The sequence below is a fragment of the Poecilia formosa genome, unplaced genomic scaffold (genome assembly GCF_000485575.1).
Source record: "Poecilia formosa unplaced genomic scaffold, Poecilia_formosa-5.1.2 Scaffold233, whole genome shotgun sequence".
In the NCBI taxonomy this organism is placed as follows: domain Eukaryota; kingdom Metazoa; phylum Chordata; class Actinopteri; order Cyprinodontiformes; family Poeciliidae; genus Poecilia; species Poecilia formosa.
Genome location: NW_006800172.1, coordinates 223721 through 243432, shown reverse-complemented (window position 1 = coordinate 243432; position 19712 = coordinate 223721). Strand labels below are relative to the sequence as shown.

Here is a 19712-nt window from a genome sequence, read left to right as displayed (position 1 = left end):
AAAAACATAATGCCTCAGCTTTGACAGACTGATGTGGTTAGTTAATATTTTTTCCCTGTTTTTGGTAGAATGGCGGCTTGTTTTCTCAAAACGGAGTTCTGAGCAGGGCGGAGCCACTGAGAGTGAGAGCTGAGCAGTGAAAGGGACAAAAAGTCAGAGCCAGTTCTCACATGATGAGAGTCAGCTCGTTTGATTTGCTTTTGGGCAAGACCTGTCAAGATGGTGCAAAACTGTTTTGGAATTATTTGTCAAATTATAAGCTTTCTTCAGCTCCATATTATAAAGTATGTTTACGCTTGTTGTCACATTGGACTACAATAAACTCTGTTAAACACGTCAATACATCTAATGAATGTCACTCATAGATTTTGTATGCCAACCATTTTTTCATAATAAATTTTTCATTAAAGAAAAAGTACACAGGTGAGTAGCCTATGCATGCTAGTTGTCAGCATATTGAAGGCTAATACTGGCTGGCCTATGTATGCTAATGGACAGTAGAGGAGGTAGGCAATCCAGTGGGTGACCACCCTATGAATGCTAGTTGTTAGCCTTTCCAAAGCTAACACAAATTAATTGTATTCTTTTCATTTGCCAGTGCCGGCAACTCAGTTAGCAGTTCTGACGTATCATTAATCAGATCAGTGGCTGCATACAGTCTCCTCCGACAAGGCATAGCCAACGCTGGCTGTGCATCAATCTACAATTTGGCACTAAAAACTGTACCATGAAAGGATGAGTTTAGAACAAATAAAGAAAAGGATGAGTGAAACATAACAATGCAAAGAAACCAGCTGAAATCTATCAGTAATTAGAAAACACTCCTGTTATGTCAAAATAAACATGGGCTGATTTAGCATTAAGTGACAGCCTAAAAAGTTGTAGCACTGCAATTGTTAAAAAGCAGTGAGACTTTTATAACAAAGTCACTGGAGGAAAAAGAACTGAACAAAGGTCTTCAACTCCAGTCCTCCATGGCGGCTGTCCAGCTTCTTTTATGTTTATGCTTCAACACACCTGAGTCAAATAATGAGGTCATTAACAGAACTCTGGAAAACTTGACTGCAAGCTGAGAAAGTAATTCAGTCATTTCTTTGAGGTACGTTGAACCAGGGTCACATCTAAAAGTTGCAAGTCAACGACCCTCGAGGACTAGAGTTGAAGACTCATGGCATAGAGCATCACTTAACCATAAAGTAGCCATTACTAGATGGCCCTAATACAAGAGTCAGAAGAATAATTTAAATAGTTGACCAAAGGCCAAGGAACACTTGCAAAGTTCTTCGGAAAATCTTTGAATTAGCAGGTACAATTTTCCCACAAAACGAGTCATCCACACAACCGCCATTGGCCTCTGTGCACACTCTCTGCACAACACTTGATCTCTTTTATAAAATCCTAATAAAATACATTGAGGTTCATGGTCGTAACGCGACAAAAATGTGGACGAGGTTCAAGGGCCTGCAATTAAAGGCAAATAAAACAGCTTGAAGCAGATGTTTAAGGAAAGTTAAAAGGAAAGCTTAGAAAATATCCACCATTAGACACAAGAAAAAAAGCTAGCATTAGTAGGGTTTTACCCTTCCCCGTATGAGAAACAAGCACGCGCACACACTCAGTAGTATGAGAATTAAACACGGGGAAACACACTGTCCTCCGCCACATGCCAATCTCCTCACACACTCCGCTCTCTCCACTCAGTTTCTGTCTAGCCTGAGGGCTGATCAAAACCGCTACACAGAACTTGTATTGGTTCCCAGAACACAGACTCTCTCGGTCTGCGTCCCCCGAGGCCCCTGAACTATCCTGGCCTGCCATCCTCCACATCTGAGGCAGCCCACAGATGAAACAATAATTACTCACATATTGGGGTTACATGTCACATATCAAACAATGCGGATCTGGCAGGTGGAGAGTGATCAGATATTGGCATCCTGATAGAAGTCCCTCTCCCTCCTCTTCGCCTCACATCGAGTCGCTGATCTCTCAAACACCCCCCGAATGCCGTAGTGGAAAATTACAGCTTTAAGATTTTACCACATTGTATAAGACTGCATCTTCTCTACAAGCCAGGCTTTCTGTCTTTCTTTTTTCTTTTTTTCTGTAATCCTTCAATGCCCGTCCTTTCTTCATGACAGAAAATTATTTTGTCTTTTTTTGCAAATGTGGCGTCTTCTCGGCTGAAGTAAATTTTATCAAACATCCAGTAATGAAACTGAACCCCGCCAGGGTTATTTGGCTGCCATCGCAATGCAATTTCAGATACATCAAAGCGAGGATGACTCCGTCCTCTTCGGGATGAGGACAAGAAGAAGAAAACGTCAACCTCAGAGCACATCACACACAAAGGCGGAGAATTCACTCGGAGTGAAACTAAAGCTCGGGCTGGCAGTTAAAAAACAAACTTGTCGCTTTTACTCCCGTCTGGTTTCTGTTATTAATGTGACACCCTGGAAGCAATAACTTCAGAGACAATGCCCTGCAGATCATTTGAAGGTATGGGTTTAGAGTAATTGAAAAGTTATTCCATTTAAACTGCAGAACAGATATTGCATCAGTCGCATACAAGAATTTGAAATCCACAATAGTTCAAAAGATGGGATTTTTTTTGCTCTTTTTTTTTTTTTTACAACTTTAGTGGACTCCACCTAATGAATAACTAGTTTTTAATTTAACACTTTAAAGCTCGTACTCACAAGCTTTGGAAAGTGGATAAAATGAAAGCAGATTCAGACCTCTCAAGTCAAGTTTTTATTAGTGTCTCGCATTTCAGCAACAATGCGTTTACGTTGTAGCCACTTATGAAGCAAGAAATAAACATCACATTTAGTCAAATGTCGTCATCGAAAGTCAAGGATTGCCCTAGTTCCGTCATCTTCCCATCATTTAGGGCCAGCTTTACTGTCCACTCTGTAGAAAAACATCTGAAACGAGCATAATTCAGCCACCAACATGTTTCACCATATTGTGTGGTGTGTTCGGGGTGGTGTGTGATGGCATTTTAAACAATTTATTCTGAAAAAATAAATAAAAATGTCCCAGCGTTTTGGCAGATCTTGAGTTCCAGTGAAAAATATTGACATGAAATCTCTGGAAAAGAATGAAGTAGGCAGAACATAGTGATACTTGTGGTCTGTACAGAAGCCTGGATGGTGGAGTAATGGGTGATCAAAGGATGATGATGGAGATGAAGCAATGGAAAGAGGAAAATTTTAAGTATTTGGTGTTCTTTTCATTGTAGATTGACCGTTTGACAAGTGGAAGGATAAGGACGTGGTGTAACTGTGGTGTGAATTTTACTTTTGTGACTTTTACAGTCTTCTAGAGTCACTATAGCCCTTGTCTGGCCTGTCAGTTTGGGTGGTGAGATCTTTGACTTTGTGTAGGTCTATGACATAAAATCCCAATTGAATACCTCAACAATTGTGTTTGTAACGATGCAAAGTCTAAGAAAATTCAAAGGCTGTGAATTTTTTTAAGGCACTGTATATTAGATTAAACCCTGAATGTTTTGTCACCAAAGCAGAGAGAAAGCAAACGCTTGTTACGACGTCCGACTCCCGAAGGTTTAAACAAAACCCGACCCTCGGTGTCACACACATGCACGTGCACACGCGCGCACACACACACAAATACAAATGCTCCCAACAAGCCAAACCCACTGACAGGCTGTTTAAGGGGTCCATGATTTATGTCGGGAGGTAATTCTTCCTGTCTCCACGTCGCGCCACACTGCCAGGAAAAATCAGAGCCAATTGTGCGTGTTGCATAATGTCCAGTTAAAGGAAAAAAAAAAGCAAATAAAGCTCAGGTAAAGTCAGTCCCATCCGGGCTGGCAGCCTGGGAATTGTTGGCACAGATCCGCGTGTCATTTCTTCTCACAGTAGTTCAGTTTTCAACCATCTGCTGAAATTGCGATTGAACGCAGCATTTTACTCCCAGCAGAGATCGGGCCGAGCTTCTGTCAACGTATGGATGGCGGCTGGGTCTGACTTATAAATAAATCAGAAACATCTGTGACTTCTCCAACAGACTTTTCCCACCCTGTGTAGGTGAGACAGTTATTTTGGGGGGGAAATAATTGCAAATCTGTGTCAATCTGACCAATGATTTGATGTGAAAATGTCAGATTCTTAATTCCTGGTTTATAAATGTAAATATGTGGGAATATGAAAGCTCTAAAAATATTTCTGGTATTATACTTCTGAGAATATGCAGCTCCAGTTAAGGATATAGAGACACCAAATTTTTCAATATGAATGGCTAGATGTGGGTAGAAGAGAGCAGCACATCTGTGGTTTGGCTTTAGCTTCACAGCGGCACTAATTTACCACACTCGTTATGCTCCACATCATCCACTTATGAACCCAATTGTTCTTTACAGTCAATTTTTAAAAAATAAGAAAATACAAGAATCCACATCAAGTTTACTAAAGAGCATAAGAAACAGAAGGAAACTTGTGGTCCGAGTCAGAATGGACTGGAAGGGCAGACCGTTTAGACCCGCTGAGGGTCGTGAAGACGTAAAGCAGCCGACCCCGTCGGGAACAAAGCCGGAGCTTTTACTCCGGCGGTCCCACCGTGGCCTCCGTGCGATCGCCGAGAGCGAAACCAAAATTTGTTCCGTCGTCTCCTTCTTTGCCCTTGAGTTAGTTTCAGGAAAGAAATATGCACTTTGATCTTGCTAAAGAAAAAAGAAATGCTTTCTGTTCGTTTCCCCTCCAGCAGTCACCTGCTCTATGATCTCCTTTTCATGCGGCAACCTTCCTTAAACACAAAGTTGCTGCTGTGCCAAAAGCAAATCTTTTTTTTTTTTGCTCATACTTCTTTTTCCTCTTTGCTATTTTTTACTGTGAAGTTGAGGTCAAAATTATTCCTACTTCTGGCAGATCTGGATTTAAGATCATTTTAGTTCAAACAAGAAGTTTGTTTGCGATAGGAAATTAGTTTGGCATATCTCAAACAATTAAAAGGAACATCAGTGATGAGAAACTATGACAGGGTATTAGGGCCACTCTAAGGAAGTAATAATTTAAAAAATCAATTTATGAGAATAAACTTGTCAGAGAATAAAGTTGTAGTATTACAAAAATAAAAAGTTATAATCAACTTTATTCTGATATTATTTAAACTTTATTCTTCTTGTTTTTGCTTTCGTAATACTATGATTTAATTCTCGTATTTGCTCTTGTAAGACTTTATCCTCACAATATGACTTTATTCTCGTAACTTTATGGCTATTCTCATATTTTTATTTTCTCATATTATGGCCCTAATACTCTGTAAAAAATATATTTTCTGAAACTAAATTCACAAGGAACCTTTGGCCTCCCAGGTTGGTTTTTGGTGGTTTCTATGTTTCTACAAGTGGAGAAACTCCATTCTTCAACATTTAGCAAATTCAAACAGCAATTCTTTATTGGGAACTGTGTTAAAGGAATCATTAATATTTATTTAAATGGCTCTCTGCTGGGCTTATGGCTAGTTAGTGTCAAGCAAAGACACACAAGACCAACTGCCTTGCAAACAGCTAATTTGTATATTTATGGACTTTGGGAGGATGTTGCAGTACCTGGAGAGAATCAGTGCATGCAGAAAGATCCGAGGCAAAAATCATAACCGCCGACGTCTCAGAGCAGACTTTTAATGTTCTATTAAGAGAATTTATTTTCACTTTTTAGTCTTCTGAACATTTTTTATTTGCTCGTATAGCATTTGTTTAAATGTTGAATTTACCTTTTGATGACAGCTGTACAGCATGATCAGTTTAATTTAGTATACCCAGTGCTGATTTACAACAAATATTGTCTCATGGGATATTTGTACAAGAAAAATCTAATTTATATCCAGAAATACCGTATACAGTCCATTTGGTCTAATTATAGACATATTTAAAGTTACTTACATACTTTCCTATTTGATCCTAGCTATGAAGCAGTTATGTTCAGTTTATTATGCAAAAATTTGATGAATTGCTTAAAAGTTCACATGGATATATGGTAAAAACCATACCTTTGTTATATACATCACTTTGTCCAGAGAGTCTGGACCTTCAGCTATAGAGAAACTATACGGCTTCGTTCACTTCCTCCGCTGCCATTGCTGAAACTACAGGCAGACTACAATCATAAATCAGTGCAGAAAATCAACGTCTGCATTCATAACTTCTCCTTCTGTTCACTGATTGGCCCAGTTGAAATACTACCAGGAGAAATCTCCGTCTGATCTGTGATGTGAGATTTGAATCCAGTGGAGTTGTGTAGGAAGGCAATGGCCAGGCTATCAGTAACCCAACCCTTAGTCAAAGTGTAACCTTCACTTCTGTCCATCACCTTAAACACAAACTATTTTCATAAGTCGATAAAACTCATATTGCTTACTCTCCAGAAGAAAGAGTTGGCCAAAATCTTGGATCTTTTCTATGCTCATGTATCAACCAGAAAGACCCTCGTCCGTAAACGGGAAGTGGTTTGGGTCTGCTGGGTCTTGGAAAGGTGTTTAGTTTCTGTTGCTCTAGAATATTGCCATTCTAACTTCTTGTTAGCAAACAGCAAAGTTTGAACTTTTTTCTCTTTCTCCAATGAGATTTTAAAGGAGCTATCTTCTGCCACTCCTTACCTTTCCATAAAACCTTCCTTCAAACATCAATACCATCCTTTTATGCCAACAATTGTTTGATTGGTGCCAAGAGAAATGCATCACAGTCCTGTGTGCTCTTGTGATTACAAATATGTGCTTATTACACCATAAACTATTCTTTTTGCCTCCCTTGCGTTGATTCCCTATATTCATACATTCCACTTTTCACAAGTGTGAGAGCCCTGAGACACATTTAACTCCACACAGGCCCGCCGCCAAACGACAAACTCGAAGCAGATGCCTTTATAAGTTCCTCTGCTGCTGTTCCCGTCAGACTGTGACAGCAGCTCCAAGAGATAATCGCAGCCTGTCAAGATCAAATGGCGAGACATTAATGTTTGAGTGTTTCACTTGGTGAGAAAAGAGAACTCCAGAGGAAGCAGCGGCAAAGCCCGGAAGGACCCCCGCTGCAGCGGCCTCCATCAGATTAGTGTTTTCTTTTGAACGCGTCATCAAACCATCAAACCTAACTATTGTCAATTTCAAATCCTCCCATTTTATTTGAACTGCTTTTCTTAAAATAAGCTGTTTTTATGAATTATTCCCCAGAAAACATTTGTGGGTTTAATACGGTCTCTAGTGACATCACCGATGTAAGAACTACTTCCGTAGTTTGTCCCAAGACATGGCAAGTTGAAGAACAAAAATCTTTTGATTGGACTAGTTTTGTTCCTTCTCAAGCCCCTGCAGTTCCTCCATCCCGTCAGTTTGCTTGTTCTACCACGATGCGCCATCATGCTTGCCATGCAAATTGTGGTTTTTACTTAATGCAATGCGTAATTGCAGGCACATGCTCCAGCGGTTGTGGTGCCCCATCAGAGGCACAAAAAAAACAAAAAACCCGAGCCACAGCAGCACAAACCTAGATTATTCTGGAATCGGCAGCAGCAGTGCCTGGCTCCGACTTTAAGCCCCGCAAAGCAGAGCTGAGTCCATCTCTCGGGCATCGGCACCAGATGGCAGTTCCAGTTACAGAGCAACGGGATGGGAGGCTGATGGTGGTGGTGGGTGGGGTGGGGGGAATGGAAAAGGATGAATGTGGAACTGTGAGAGGAAATGAGAGAAAAGACAGAGATTGGGGGAAAAAGGAGCTCGCGTTCAATCTGATAGTTAAATTTCTAAACTCAGACAACTGCGGATGGATTTGCATAGCCTTGGGTTGGCAGTGGCCCACTTTTCCCCTCTTGCCGTCTTTCTGAACCACTGCCAGCACATTCCGTTATGTGTGTCAAGGCGGGTTTTGTGATGAAGAAAATAGCGGCGCTGGCAAGCAGTCAGAGTTTACGGTCTCTTCCCTTCCCCTCCCTCCACCCTGGCTTTAACTGTGACTGGCTGATTCCTGAATGCATCCCAGCATCACCGCTGAGGAGGGGAAGGCCTGGCATCTAACGGGGGTGGGGGACGAGAAAGCAGAGATAGTGGGAGGTTGTGGATGTAGGAGGGAGGAGGGGGGAATAAACGAGATCGGAGACATCAGAACTTGAAGCCCGGCTCGCTCCGTTGACTGAGGAACCCCGCTGGCAGACGACTCCCGCAGTTCAGTGAGCTCTTTGATATTGTCCTTCCTTGTTGCTCTTGTGTAAACACACACAGAAGTACACAAACCCACCCGTGCTTGAAAAGAACGACGGACAACAGCAAGAGCCTCTGCAAAGCGATGAATTAAAACGATTTGTGAGCTTTTGGTATGTGTAACAGGAACAGAACCAGGCAAACCCCAATGGTTTGAGCAGTATTGGTCCAGCTATGGCATCGTGAGACGGCATTTATTTTTGCATCCAGTACAAATTAGTCAGATTACGGTTGCTTTGTTTATCCAGTGCAATGAGGAGTATTAGATTAGAGAAAAAGCTTCTCACTTTACATACCTAGGCTCTGACCACTGCCTCGTGGATACTGGATCTGCTCTGCCTTCCCTACCGGATTGTCTCTCTGACCTTTGCTAATTGGATTGTGGACATTAAAGGCCCCGTTTTCCCCGTGATGAGCTTTAGACATTGGATTAGTTTGTGTAAACCCTACTATTGGCGTTTCTACGCTCTGTGATGTAATCATTTCTGTTTTCTAGCATATAGAGGATTTCCCTCTATCTGGTCCTGTGGGTGAAACAATCCCCGGTAACAGGCCACTCTCCAGTCTCCTATCGTAACTTCACAGAGGATTCAAGTCAAGTTTATTTATATAGCACATTTGAGCAGCCAGGCGTTGCAGCATAAAAACATAATACAGTAACCAATTATAAAGCAAGCTACAAACATCAAATTTTCTCAAATGCCATCATCAAAATCATCATCAAACAAATATACATCAAATATGTTTACCAATGTTCCAGTTATTAACCAAAGGCAGCTCTAAACTGGTGAGGTTTTTAGCCTCGATTTAAAGTATCAGTTTCAAGTCAATCTAGGGTCGAGGCTACGAAGAGGATCGCCATGGAAACCACCTTTCCTGAGGAACTCACAATTTCGTATCTCCTTCACAAAGTCTGACCTGAAACAGTCAACGAGACTCTGTCGCTCATCGCTCACATTTTGATTATTGTCAACAAACTGTAGCAATTAATACTAATATTGACATTTTTTTGGACACGAGAATAAGAATACACAACAGTTGTGTTCAGTCACACACACCATATGATGGCCTTGTTATTTTTCAAGCAATATAGTGTAGACATACTAAAAATATTCAATGAACAAAAAGGTGAAAAATGTCAAGTAGAAAGTGAGCTGTTGTGGGAAAACAATATAAATCTACACCTGCTAAAATGTTAGCTTTCAGCTAACTACATTATCTTCAAGATGAGGGGTTGTTTGTGGTATACAAATCCTTTGTAGTTTCTTTTTGTGTGTGTGCATCTTTTTGGGGGGGCTGGGTGGACATGAAGCAGGTTTGGACTTCAAATAAGTTGCTAAGTGTTTTACTCCCCAAAATGTACATTTGCTTAAGGCTTGTGTCTAATGGAGGTGGCTTAATTTATTCAACAGAGGCGTGGAGATGGTGTGTTCAGGGTGATGTGTGGTTATATGTCCCAGTTCTCTCTCCATAGTTTACTTATACTCTTGAGCAAACTCACAAATGTTAGCAACAAGTGAACTCTGCTAATCAGTGACTTCTAAAGGCAATAGTTGGCACTGGATTTTATTCCTCACATTTCAGATTTTGTAAAAAAAAAAAATTCAACAACCTTGTATCATTTTCCTCACTCTTCAATGACGGTCCTAATTCTTAGATGAGTAGGAAAAAAAAGGAAGACAATGGCAACAATAAAGCCCAAACCTATCTTTTATTTTACTTATAAAATTTCAGGCTTTTGAGTAATTTACAAAAAAATAAATAAATTCTGACATTTGTATGTATGACAATGAAGTTTCTTGTAAGTGTGAACAAATATGTTTGCGTGCATTATGTCCACACATGACTGACGACTCCAACTCGCCATCTTAATCGCATCGCGAGTTCTAAACGGAGCGGGTTGGAGCCTCTTCCCCGGATCTTGTGGCGTGTACTCCACACGGGAGGCGTTTTGTTCCAGCCTATTGTTATTCATAAACAAGGTGTTTTCACCATCTCCGCATATTTCCAGGAATTTAAATAACCATCCTCCCGTGGGCTCGGATCTGCTGACCTAATGAGCCAACCTGACTGATTGACACAGGAGAGAATCAGAGCAGCCATTCATCATCTTGTGTGCTGAATAAACATTAGGCATTCCTTTCTCCCAATGTATGTTTGCTAATGGATCATTTTAATCGTGTTTGAGATAAATTCCTCTCTGAGCTGCTAACACATGCCCGACGGTGCCTGATTGCTTCGCCTGCGTTGTCGGGAATGCACAAGACGAACGCGGAGCTTGTCGAGAATTTCAAAAATGTGAAATTATGATGGCTTTTTTGGAGATCATAAAAAAGCTCATTCTTCTATGAAATTGCTGGTGGCAATACAAATTGGGAGTTGGAAAAAGTGCTATCTTTCAGAAAAGTAACTTCACTTGACAAGTCTTAGAAGGGCGCAGTAAAGTGTCGCTTATAAAAGAAAATTTAGGGAACGAAGTGCGGTGGGTGCTCTTTTTTTTTTTTAATTGTTCCTGTCATTTGTGTGTCTTGACGAGACGTTTCGTATAAACATCTATGCGATCTTGGCATTGGCCCAGAGAGTGCTTCCCACTCTAGCATTATCCTGTCAAGACCGAAGATTGTTGGAGAACATCCATAAGCCGGGCCTGTTCTTCACTTATTTTAGTTTGGCAAAGCTAAACTCAACACAAACAGCTGAAAAGGGGGAGGCAGGATGAGAGGAGAACACAGCAATTAAAGTGTTCACTTCAACTTGAATGGAGAAAAGATGTTTTAGACGGTATAGACACAGTTAAAGGGAAGACAGTAACAGCGATCTTTGTAACGTAGACATGTAGTTATTTGGTTTCCTGCTAAAAGCTGGGTGAAATGTTCCACTGCTGGATTCATTAATGTCAAAATGTCAGAAATCCGGTTCATCGTTTTATGTCGCTTTCTTTGGTCGCACGTTTATATTTTGATATCCACGTCCCACTTTTAGGTTTCTGGTTTATCTGAGATTATGTTAACACAGCAGGAAAAAGCGATCTAATCCATCTATTTGCTTTTCTCGTATGCGACCCATATCCAACGTTTTTATAGCAGTTATCATGAGGCAGCCATGTTGGATTTTGGTTTATGAAAAAGCTAACACACCTTCCAGGGGAATTCCTGGTGTTTTTTTTTTCCAAGATCAAATTTGGCAATTGCACATTTAGAGTAAAACGAAAACTCTATCCTCTAACTAATAATTCAGTACCACCGGTTACAGATATTTTCCTTTCCAAGTTTAAAATGTGAAGATGGTGTTCCCAGGAATGACCTACTCTGGTGGTTATTAAAGCACTGAACTCAAGAAAAAAGACCTCTGTGTTTCTTCTTCTCAGTCCAGTTGAAGTGACCAATAATTTACACCATTCGGAAATAATTATTGAAAAAAGCATCCAATAGCTGTTTCACTGAACCCCTAAAGGAAGCAATCAGCTCAAAGAGAGCTAATTCACACGCTGCGTTTTTGAATCGTCTTTCACTGTTTATCGTATTGTAAATATAAAAAATGATGTATAATAGATGTTTGATGATCTTTATTTCTTCCTCGTTTGTTTATTCTTTTCTTCTCATTGTGAAACTGTTTGTTGATATCAAAGCTAATCCAAACTGAGAAAAACCAGGAATATGCAGCTTAAGGAATATTCACACACTGCTTATGCTAAATCTACTTCAGTTTCGCCCTTTATAGTTTTCTGCTGGTAAATCCTAAGATCCCTTTGGGAGGCGCATACCCATTTAAAGGCTTTTAAACTATGATTGATGATGCATCCTCATAATGAGCATCCCCCCCTCAGGCTACTTTGGAAACAATCTGTTTTCCCCCAAACACCAAAAGCGCGGCCACTTTACGGTGTAAGGCCCCCTAATTTTTTTCTGCAGCAGGGGTATGGGAGTCATTAGCCGTCTAAGTGACAGCAGAGGGGCAAATTGTCCAGAAATGGAAAGTCCTCATTGTAACTTGAGGTCACACTCCTGCTCGTTTGCTGTAACCCATAAAGGGCTTCACAAAGCGATGACTCCTCTGAAAAAACATCTTTAAAACATTTAGTTTAGAAAACATTGTTAGAATAAAACCAACTGAATGGTTGTGCGCCGAAATAGATCCCACACTCACCGTCATCAAAGCTGCCTTGTGCTGATTTGTTGCACGTTTTACGATCTAATTTTGTACTTTGCGGTAGCAGCTTCATATCCCGAGACTCACAATGTGTAATTATTACCACTCGAGTTATGGATTTAATATGCCGTAATTCTAGAGCAAAGCTTAAATAACAGGATTCGTCAAACTCAACCTTTTTTTTGTCTAGTGTGATGCAGTGCTGAAAGCCTCTATTGATAAAACTTGATGTTTTTCTTAGCATATCATAGATGCTCAGGCAATATTAGACAAAAGGCCATTAGTTAAAGTGTTGCTCTCATGAAGAGGTGTACTTGAGGTTCATTAGCTTACATGAAAGATACCAGAGGACAAGCGATGAACCTGGAAATTGGGTGGATTTGGGGGAATATTTGATGATGGTTCAATTGAAAATCCCCAAAAGTCTGATGTTATTGTGATAAGTGAACACACAATACATAATTCTCAGGTGATGTTAACTTTGTAGTTGACAGCCATCTTGGTGTTTACTGTAACTATATTGCTTTGACAAAAATAAACAAGTCACAAGTTTAGAACGAGCTCTTACCTCTACCTATCTCTGTGTTAACACTAAGATGAAAAATTTCAGGGATATTTATAGTAGCACTTACTGTCAAACTAGCAAAATTTAGCTTAGCTAATGTGTCTTTTATCTTCAAGCTAAAACAGACATGTAGCCTATGTGTGTGTTACTACATGTACTTACTTTGCCAGTCTCCAGAACCTCGCGATTCACATAAAGAGTTTGTATGTCCTTTACAAAGCCATAGGAACCCAGATTGTATGGGTCTGTGGATTTCAGGCCATGAAGGGAGCTTCATGGCTTACGTGCTCTTTGTGTTCAGCAAGTAGTTAACTACATCATAACAGGAGATGGGAGGCAGCTTGTCCACATTGTCTGACATGTTTCCACCGTCTCTCAAAATGGTTGATGCCGAAAGCAGCGATTTTGTTTGTGTTTCTCTTGCACATTGGTCAAGAGTGTCAATACACTTTCTTTTTGTTGGTCTTAAAGCCATGGTTCATCTATACTTCGCGCTGCGTTTGCCTACCAATGTGGCACGGATCACTTCCAGTTCAGACTTGTGGGATTCATGCATGTTTAAGTATTCACATGCTAACAAAACACTATGGCATGGGAGTTTACCACAGAAAGACTCAAAATAAGCTACATTTAGCTTTTGTGAGATGTTAAAAAATGTAGGGATGCAAAGATTTTAGCAGTGTTAGTGTTCTATCGTTTGAGAGTTGTGGATTCTTTTTTCGTGAAACAGTAGAAACAGTACTGTGTGTTATGTTTTTATTCTAATAGCTAGAAGATAATTAGTTTTGACTAAATAACTGTTTGACTCACTAACATGCCAACCCCCAATGTGTTTGGACACTGTTTTAACAATTTCTAACAATGAGTTAGCATGAAAGCTAAATGAACCTCAATCAATGCTAGTTTTTTCATGTAAATTGTAATTTTAGATGAAAGCCCGGCTGTCACCTAAATGTCTCCAGGTAATACTTTTACAGTAACATAACACTATTTTTATTTGATTTTTTAAAACTTACCACCATCGCAGGAAGATAATGTAAGCACTTGGGTTTCTCACTGCCATCAAAACTGATGTGGCCTTGAAGGGAAAATTGCTCGGCTTGGAGTCGACTGTGGCAAGACACAAACAACACGTGAAAGGTAAAGTGGCCTTTTCATAGCGCTCCCAACACTCAGCGCAGACCATGAATTTACTACCAATGATGTCCGTCCCACTTCATTTCAGAAATAAAAGAAATCACATCACGTTGGAAATTGCAGTACTTTGGAATGACTGCGCAGTGCATGACTTGAGTTTTTGTCTGTTTTTTTAACCTTGAATACAGCTCCATGTTCTCATTATATTGCTTTTAGGGCTCTCTTTCGACCAAATAAAAAAGCGCGAGCGAGAAAACTTTGAAAACCGACTGTGACAATAATAAAATATTATGCTTGCATTACCTGTTTGAATTGTTTTCTTTGCAACTATAACCGTCAATGCTTTTCATTTAGGATTTGATTTAAAAGACAAATATAACTCCGTGAACAAAAATATGAAAAATATGTTCATTTAAACTCAGCCTTTATTGAGTCAAAGATACTTTTCATGTCTTTGGAGATGCTGCCAGTGATTTTTGTTTAACCAGAGCACATAACTATGCTCTGTTTTTGAAACTTTACACATAGTGGCAAAGAATTAGCAGCTTTTCCCCAAGAAAACTTTCTAAGCCTGGTTCTCAGGGTTCCAAGGCCGTCGGCCGGCCGCCATGTTTTTGAGTTAACATGTTTAAAGTTGACAAAAAATTTGAAAATATTACTTGATGGTTATCCATTTTTCCCAGACTGGAAGATTAATACCTAAACACCAAATATAAAGTCTTAAAAAAAGGCAATAATTTAAAAAAAATAAATAAATAAACTAAGATAAATTAACAATGCTAAGCCTGGTGGGGGTACAGGTGTAAAGCCTGGTGGCCTGTCAGACTTATAATACACTGAGGGAAATCCTAAATTAGCCATTCCCTTATAGATTTTCTTAAACGTTGCTTTTTTGGCATACTTAAAGGGTTCAAGTCATCGAGAAAATGTTATTTATCAATGAGGACAACTCAAGTACATATGGAAAGCAGATTTTTATTTGAAGATTTAATTTATACTAATAGAGCATTTCAGAAAAAGTAATATTGCCTTAAGAACATACCAAACATCAGACATGGTGCTGGTAGTTGGGTGACTCCCATTTACAGTAGCTAACCTGTTTTGCTCTATTGGATAAAAACCTAATAAAATACAAAGAATTTTTTTTCTTCTTTTAGCTGGTGCAAGACAGAAAACATGTCTTTTCTGTTTGGTTCTGATGTTGCTTTGAAGAAGCTCAACAAAGGTTCGATGAAAGGAAGGTGGATCATTGATTGAGACAAGTGCAGCAGATATGGCTTCAAAAAATCCAAGATGAAATCAACACAGGAGATACATTTTGATTCAGGGCGCACCGTCTCGAGGAGAATTGATTGTCATGCTACTAGTTTCATTCCCTTCCCGTCGTAATAGATTGTCCACTCCGGACCGCTATTGATGGCCCTCGCTGCAGAGGTACAATATGTGAAAATAAGGCGCCGCAATGGAAATAACCCAAAGGATACGGTGGAAAAGAAGAAACAAAAGAAAGTGAATGAATTTCACAGGAAGGATGAATTACCAAAGGCAGGAGAGGAGAAAAGCAGCTGAAACTGACCTCATACACTCCCGCTGGAAACCCGCATCGACTCCAGTTGTGTGAAAACTACAAACTCTTTAAAGGTTTTTCTCTCATCAATGCAGCCGACAACAAATGCGCTGACTTATCAGGCATGAACCCACCGGGCCCTTTGCCCTCACATTACAGATTTCCTCCTAAGAACAAATGGGAAAACTCGATCCCGTGTTTCTGGCCTCTGCAGGCTAACAGATCTTTTTCTCTGAGTGCTGTGTGTATTTGGTGATGGTGGGTGGGGAACCAATCCCAGCATTGGGATATTGTATTTCCCATTACCGGAAAAGCCATCACATTTGTGAAAATCGACACGAGGACATAGGGAAAGAAATCAAAACAAATGAAATGAGTATCCTTGGTTAGCTGCTAGCATGCTATTGCTGTATAAATTAGGAGGTAATGTTGCCCATGTTGTTAAAATAAGTTAGTCTTGTTTGTTCTGGTGGTTTTAATTTAATGTATGAATCTTATCGTTTTATATTAATGTCATTTTATGTGCAGGAGACATAAGCTCTGATTTATTTGCAGTAGAGCTCTATCCTGGGGCAGTAACCCAGGGCCCAACATTTTGGGGGTGGCCCAAAGATTTTATTTCTTTTTTTTTTTTTAAATAAATAGGTGTTTTGCTAAAATTGCAGTTTATATAAAGCTTATACTTTCTTTTATCTCAAATAAAAGATACATTTGAGGACAAAACTTTGTTGGGAAAAAAAAACTAAAGAATTGTAAGTGAAAGAAAACCCTTTTTTAATCCAGTGATGAGTGTTTATCAAATCTGTTCAGAATTCCTTTCATATGTATCTGTTTTCATATAATCAAACCTTTTATTAAAATCTAAACTTGCAGTTTAAAAATAGCAAACTCTCAGGAAAAATAGATGTTTTTTCCTTATTGCCTGCTATATTTCAAATCATCCCTGTCAAATTTGCTCTTTATCCACATAGTCAATAAATCCAGACTCGGTTCATGAATAAAGCAATAAAAAAAAATGCATTTCGACACATTAAGTCATAAAGCTTGTCAACAGGTCAGGGCTCAGCCAGTGAAAAGAGGAAAACTGTGACACCGTTGTCGGAATGTTCTGGTTTTCCGCTGTCGATCAGCCGAAGAAACGGCGAGTCAGAAACCCGCTGCTCCCTTTGTTCCGTACGCCCACTTCCCTTCCACCTTCACCGTTTCCCGCTCCTCCTCCTCCTCACCTCCACAGCAGGAAAGAAGGTTGTGGCTTCGGACCCAGAGCTCACATGAGGCTTCACATCGGAACGCTGCCATTCCGATCACGTCAGATAAGCCCTTCTCCTCGTTTGACTCGGCCTCTCTCCATCCGATCCCTCGGGCTTCCCCGTGCCGTCCAGGAAATGTTGGCGTTCATTTGAAACATTCCTAGGCTGAACAAGGATGCACAAAGAATCTAAAGTATGGAAGATATCCGTATTTCCAGATTTTGATCTCTACTTTGTGATCTCATTAGCTGCATTTCCATTAACCACAAAGTTGCACAAATTTTAAATTACAAAAATAAGTTTAATTGAAACATTGCAATTTTTTCATAAAAGGTCTTTGCGATAGGACGATGTGGTTTTTCAGTCAACTGCAATGGAAGTAATTTTTTCGGGTCACATGATCCAGCCAGATGTTTCTACTGGTGGAAACGACAAAGAAGACAACAGGAAGTGGTAGGAGGATGATAATTTGCTTCATTCTTTTTGATTCCTCCTTCTTATTTCCTTTACTCCATCTTCCCTTTCTTTCTTCTATCTTGGCTTGTTATCTGGTCATCTTTTCCTCTTTTTTTATTCTTTACTTTCCTTTTCATATTAACTCTTTCCTCCCCTCCCTGTTTGACCTCTTTACTTTTATTCTTTTCTTTCATTCTTCCCTTGCATCGCTTCATCTTCAATTCTTCCAACTTTGTTTTTCCTTTTCTTTCTTACCCATTCTTTCATGCATTTTTCTGTTTTTACTTTTCTTGTCTTTTCCTTTTTTCTTTGTTTTTTTCACATTTTTTGTTTGCCTTTCCTTCTCGTTCCATTTTTAGTTCCCTTTTCCCTCTGTCCTTCCTTATTCTTTTTCTTTCTTACCCCTTCTTTAATTTCTTTTGTCTTTTTGTTTTTTGTCTCTCCTTGTTTACTTTTAGTTCTCTTTTCCCTCTGTCCTTTCTTCTTTGTATGTTCTCTTCCATTCCTCTTTTGCTCTTTTCTTTGTCAAAAAACAAAATAAACTCCCTCTGTGAGACTGAATTGTGGGGAGTGTACAGAAGCATGATGTGAACAGCTGACATGTCCATCATTACCTTTGAATGGTGACCAATTACAACCTCTTTGTTTCCACAGTTTCAGCAGGTGGAAGACTAAAGATTTCCAAAATTGCCAGGCCCCAGGGTGCCCCCTGCCTGTCAGCCTCTTTATCACCAAAATGGCCGTCACGCAGAGCCACGCGCTGCTTCAGTTTAGCGCCGCAGCGTTCAGCCTGAGGCCGCTGGCCTCTGCTCACGCTAAACGACTTTCATTGTAATTGCAGAGCTGCTTTGATGACAGTTTAACATAAAAAGCAGCAGCAGCAAGAAAATGATGAAAAACTCCCGTAATCTGGCATAAGGCTTCCTCTATGATGCAATCCAATCAAAGGTCGTTTTAACATTTGTCATTTTGACACTTTTTTTTTTTCTCTCTTCAGGTTAGAATCCTAAATTCAAAGTCATTTGCAGGAAGAACAGGCATCTTTGCTGAGGGCTTGCTCATTATGCAAACTTCTGCTCCGTCAGGCTGTTTTTTATATATATATTTTTTTTTTACCAGAACTGGGTGTCCTGAAGCCTTTCCACTTTCCTTATTCCGACTACTGACGATACGCTTCGTTCTGTTAAAGCTACGTGGAGATGCGGGTTAACTTGTTGAGCGTTGCGCCTCTGAGACTGTGCAGGTGTTGATTTATTACCTAAAATAAGCAATGCTGAGGCTTTTTACTGGCAGTACTGAGATTGATATAAATATTCCAATCCCAGAAGTAAAATGTAAGACTTCTTCCTTTCTCCTTCCAGGTGTGTGTTTCCAGGTGCAGCTCGCCTCTCCACCTGCTTCCTGTTTATTATCTCCACCCTGCAGCAGCCAAGTGTTGCTTCTGTCATTGTTACAAGCTGGGTTTCCTCAGTGCTGCTTCCTGTAGTACTTATTTTAATTTGAGATCTTTTTAATTGAGCAATAATTATTATTTTTCTCTGATATGTTAGATGTTCACCTGGTTTCAAACTTCCGTCTCCGTTTTGGGGCTTTACTGCCGGAGCTTTGAAGTCCATGTCTGGCTGAGAGGATTTGGATTCTGTTCATTGGAAGCGTCAAATGAAAAGCGTATTTGTTCAAAGATAACTAACTTTATCATTTACACAGTTCATGTTTTACATCAGAAAAGTTGAAGCACCTCCATCCCATTCTTATGGAAGAGGATTGGGACCAGTGGGAAAAAAAAAAAAAAAGTAATTCAGATTTTTCCCTTAGAGTTTTGACTTTAATATTCTGAGAAAAAAGTCAGAATTTTGAGGAAGAATAATTTTTTTCAGTGGACATAATTCTCATGTAGTTTTGAATCACTTTTAGATATCAGTAAAATGTATTATGTAATTTTTTTAAAATTTCACGTCCATTTGGATGGATACAACAACGTGTCTATTTTTATGTGCTTTTTCTCATCTGTCCTTGTCCAGTTTCTGTCTCCATTAAACTCTAAATGTAAACTGTGGATGTTGATGACTGAAAAACAGACACAAAAACCAAAACAGAGACCAAGAAGTTTAGGGAAGATAATCTGCTTTTAAATTTTAACATTTTCTCGCCACCGCCACCTGCTGGTGTGGCAGAGGTACCACTGCTTGGTCAAGTAGGATCCCAGAAACCAAGAAAACACATTTTATTGTGTAGAAAAACTAAATAAATGTAGAATAATTATCTTCAGGCATTTTCCGTGGACAGTTTATGCGTTTCTTGCATGGGAAACATCTAAAAAAAAAAAAAAGAAAAAAAACAGATTTCTTCTCAAATTTGCAAACAAAGAAAAAAGCAC

General features: G+C 39.6%; 1 long non-coding RNA gene across 1 annotated transcript in view; it reads left to right on the top strand.

Annotated features, from left to right (window-relative positions):
* Positions 1 to 19386, top strand: part of LOC103149673 (uncharacterized) — a 147874-nt gene extending 128488 nt beyond the window's left edge. The window contains exons 2-3 of the long non-coding RNA XR_477493.2: positions 18455 to 18578; positions 18697 to 19386. This is a non-coding gene — a long non-coding RNA (uncharacterized LOC103149673). The remainder of the gene's footprint in view (positions 1 to 18454; positions 18579 to 18696) is intronic.
* The last annotated feature ends 326 nt before the right edge of the window (positions 19387 to 19712 follow it).